Source organism: Zalophus californianus, chromosome X (assembly GCF_009762305.2).
Source record: "Zalophus californianus isolate mZalCal1 chromosome X, mZalCal1.pri.v2, whole genome shotgun sequence".
In the NCBI taxonomy this organism is placed as follows: Eukaryota; Metazoa; Chordata; class Mammalia; order Carnivora; family Otariidae; genus Zalophus; species Zalophus californianus.
In genome coordinates, this window is record NC_045612.1 from 33,089,014 (window position 1) to 33,093,551 (window position 4,538).

Genomic DNA, 4,538 nt, shown 5'->3' on the forward strand with positions numbered 1-4,538 from the left:
AGGCTACATCCCTTTAGGGATTGTGAAATGGGTTGCATGTCTCTTCTGGAACCCTCTTTCTGTCTCCCCTCCTTGGTCTCTTTGTCTTCCTGCTGTTGTCTGACATACAAGGCCCTCTACTACGATAATCTTTTCCTTTCCTGCCCAGATTTAAACCACTTTCCCATGTCAAAATTTACCCCATTTCTTCAGGAGTCATGCAGGTAAGTGCTTCTCAAACTTTAATGTGCATGTGACTCACTGGTATTTTATTAAAATGCATATTCTCATTCAGTAGGACTCGGTTGGAGCTCACGATTCTACATTTCTAACCAACTCCTTAACGATACTCACATCTGCTAGTTTGGGGACAGCCCTTTGAATACCAGGGTTTTAGGTGACAGAAAAAAATTTCTATCAACTTCACTTTTATCATCTAATAATGGCTTCAAAAGCTTTACTCTGTTCAGAAAAATGTACGTTGTTAAATAAACCTTTAATAATTCACATGTAAATATGATATGGAATTTTTAAATACTACAGTAATATCCATGGGAGAAATGTTCAGAGGACAATCATCACTGAATGTCTCAAATCATGCAACAGAGTAGACAGACGCCTTGCTTAGAAAAACAACAAGGCCTACTAATTAGAGGACTCGGAAGCAGATATTAATTCCCCCACTTTGTGGATGAGGAAACTGAGTTCTAGTGATATTAACTGGTCTGAGGTCATGAAGATTGTAGTTGAAACAGAGAGGCTTTGAACACCGATTTTCTGACTGGAAAAATCTTTGCTCTTTCTACAATGTAACCCCACCTACCCAATAGCTAAAGAAATTTATCAGAGTCGTAGGCTGAAAAATCCTTCAGGGGATTTTAAGATTCTAAAAATTTAACTATCAGGTAGGTACGACAGGATTCTGGGGGGAGAGAAAACAACATTTGTTAACTCATTTTGTAATAATACACACACACACACACACATAATATTACTAAAAGCAAAAAAGTAAAACTTTGTATTCAAATAAATTTCTAAACTTTATATGCGGTGAAGTTGATTCAAAAAAGGTAGCAAGGAACATTCAAAACTCATAGCTGAATTTAAGTAAATAACCTGCTAAATGTAGTTCTGTTACTATTTTTAGAATTGTATGGACTTTTGTCCAACATTTTATTTCACCAGATTTTCTTATCAATTTGTAGCCTTCCATTATTTATTTATTTAAAGCTTGCCTCCTCTTCTCTGAGTGAAATTTTAATATACTCTCTCCTGAATTCTTACAATGTAATTTGGAATGAAATTCAAGGAACAATAATAGCAGTAGGATTCCAAGTCCAATGTACTACAGGCTGACCTTTAAAATAGAGTTCAGAATAATGATCCCCATTATCAGCTTTAGGGTTGAAAGAGACCAAGAAATAAATAAGATATAATGGAAAGGAAAAAAAAAAGTCTAGTTCATTTTATGGTGCCATTCCCATTTCTCTGTATTCAGTCAGCCACGGCTATTTCTTACAGCTGACTAAATAAAGCAAAACATAAGAACTAGCATCTTAAAACATATATAAAATTCAGTAATAATCATAGGCAGGAATATTCTTTAAATTGAAATGACTGCAATTTTATCGACATAGTTTTTCTCCAAAGTCAAAAATACCCATATTTTAAACCACTTTTCACATTCAGTCTGTCCTCCAATAGTTACAGGGCTCCATTAACGGGGAGACGAGGGGACATTTCCTTTCAAACTTATTATGTGACTTGGGTCAATGGTTCCACCATATCTTTATTGCATCCAGCTTATCGTCTCCTCTCCAGGGCAGGCTGTCATGCAAAAAATATTGAACTATGTCCAACGTGTAGAGAAGTTAACATGTCTAAAGCATGATCTGATACTTTGCAGAGATGATGCATTCCAAACCATAAAAAAGGTGGGCTCACCCTCGTCCTAGTACCTAACTAGAGATTGCGTGGGGACAGTTTCAGTTCCAACTCAGGCATAATTCATGATCTTTTGATAGGCTAATCATCCATAATGGGTCTGTTTTCTCTTCCGGCCATGACTTATCCTGGTCATCCTGGCCAGTTTCTCACTGCATTTGCTTGCTCCTTTGATTTCTCTAATTTGCAAGTGTGCCTGGTAATGCCCCACCAATAATTTTAGATCTCCCAGCCACTGAGTGGAGATGAACAACCTCAGCAATCACCAGGCATAATTTTAACTCCATGAGGTCCACACAGGGAAAATCAATGATCTAAACTCGAGAAATGATACAAAGCAAACCATAGGTTATTTCAATCAGACAAAGATACACATGCTATGTGACCTTTGTTCATTATACCAACGTGATACGATGAGTGTAGTCAAACATGCCCTATACTAGTCTGAAAATAAGATCCCTAAATGCCATAAAGTTTAGTTGTAGTATTTGTAGTTAAGCATACAATTGTCTGTTCTCATGTTTGAGATTGAGTCAGAAAGGGCTCTTTTTTTTCTGTGAGAATGGTAAAACGAACACATCTCCTAGTAAATGATCATGAAGGCAAGTAGAAAAGCCTACCAAACATACTCTCATACTGTTGCATGGAATCAGTGTTATTTGAAATACATTAGAACAGTGGCCTCTTAAACTATACAAAGTAATGTATATAGTAGTTTTATCAATGTAGCAAACTGACCTAACGCCAAACTCTGCTCTAAGGACATATAAATACTGAATAAAATGTAGCTATTTTTTTCAAGATTTTTATTTATCTATTTGAGAGAGAGAGCACAAGCAGGAGAGAGGAGCAGAGGGAGAGGGAGAAGCAGGCTCCCCACTGAGCAGGGAGCCTGACATGGGGCTCGAACCCAGGACCCTGGGATCATGACCTGAGCTGAAGCTAGACGCTTAACCGACTGAGCTACCCAGGCGCCCCATAGCTATTTTAATAATCATAATGAATCCTGAAAGAAAAACTCCCAGCTGACAGAAGTCTAAAAAGAACTCAAGCTCTCGCCTCCTCCCTCTTCAACAGACAGCCCCATTTTCTGGTGCAGTGTCAGCCATGTCCCTGAGACACCATGGTGAAAGTCAGAGAAAACAGATGTGGCCGTATTGGGCTTTTAACTCTGATAAAATAGATATTGTCACCATCAATGTCCTCTTCATTGACCTCAACTACATGGTCTACATGTTCCAGTATGATTCTACCCACAGCAAATTCAATGGCACAGTCAAGGCTGAGAACAGGAAACTTGTCATCAATGGAAAGCCCATCTCCATCTTCCAGGAGTGGGATCCCACTAACATCAAATGGGGTGATGCTGGTGGACTCCACAACCGGGGTCTTCACCACCATGGAGAAGACTGGGGTTCACTTTAAGAGTGGGGTAAAGATGGTCATCATCTCTGCCTCTTCTGCTGATGCCCCCTATGTTTGTGAGGGACATGAACCATGAGAAGTATGGCAACTCCCTCAAGATGGTCAGCAATGCCTCCTGCACCATCAACCGCTTGGCCCCTCTGACCAAGGTCATCCATGACAACTTTAGCATCGTGGGCCACAGCCCATGCCATCACTGCCATACCGAAGACCGTGGATGGCCCCTCTGGGAAGCTGTGGCATGATATCTGAGGGGCTGCCCAGGACATCATCCTGACTTCTACTGGTGCCACCAAGCCTGCAGGCAAGATCTTGGCTGAGCTGAACGGGAAGCTCACTGGCATGGTCTTCCATGTCCCCACCCCCAATGTGTCAGTCGTGGATCAGACCTGCTGCCTGGACAAAGCTGCCAAATAGAATAACATCAAGAAGGTGGTGAAGCAGGCATCGGAGGGCCCTCTCACAGGCATCCTGGGCCACACTGAGGACCAGGGAGTCTCCTGTGACTGTAACAGTGACACCCACTCTTCCACGGTCAATGCTGGGCCAGTCATTGCCTTCAGTGACCACTTTTTCAAGCTCATTTCCTTGTATGAAAATGAATTTGGCTACAGCAACCAGGTGGTGGACCTTATTGTCTACATGGCCTCCGAGGAGTAAGAGCCCCCTGGGTCACCAGCTGCAGCAAGAGCAAGAGGAAGAGATGGGCTTTCAGCTGCCAGGGAGTCCTTGCCTCAACTCATCCCCCAACATATACTGAGAATCTCCCGACCTTTACACGGTTTGCATCCCAGACTTCCTGAAGAAGGAGAGGGACCTGGGGAGCCCTACCATCAACAAAGCATACTGTGTCCAGCCAAAAAAAAAAAAAAAGTCAAAACCAGAGTGATAAGTAAATTAACTAGTATTATGGTGGTGTAAGGGCTCTCTGAATGACATATCTAACAAACATTCCAAAAGAAGAAGATAGGAAGTAGGGAGAAGCAGTAGTGAAAAGAGGGGAGAATTTAAGGAAGACATGAATAATCAGATCGAAAGAGCAAAGCTCCAACGGAGATAAATCAAACTAAAGTGACATGTGGAAACAAGGTAGGAAACCTGTAGAATAGCAAATGCAAAAGAAAAGATTACAAATAATCTGAGGAAGGATATATTCCCCCAATAAAATGGCAATCATATGGACAATAGAT

The 4,538-nt window shown here is 41.1% G+C and overlaps 1 pseudogene; it reads left to right on the forward strand.

The window, feature by feature from the left end:
* The first annotated feature begins 3,030 nt into the window (after window positions 1–3,030).
* Window positions 3,031–4,008, forward strand: LOC113930486 (annotated as a pseudogene).
* The last annotated feature ends 530 nt before the right edge of the window (window positions 4,009–4,538 follow it).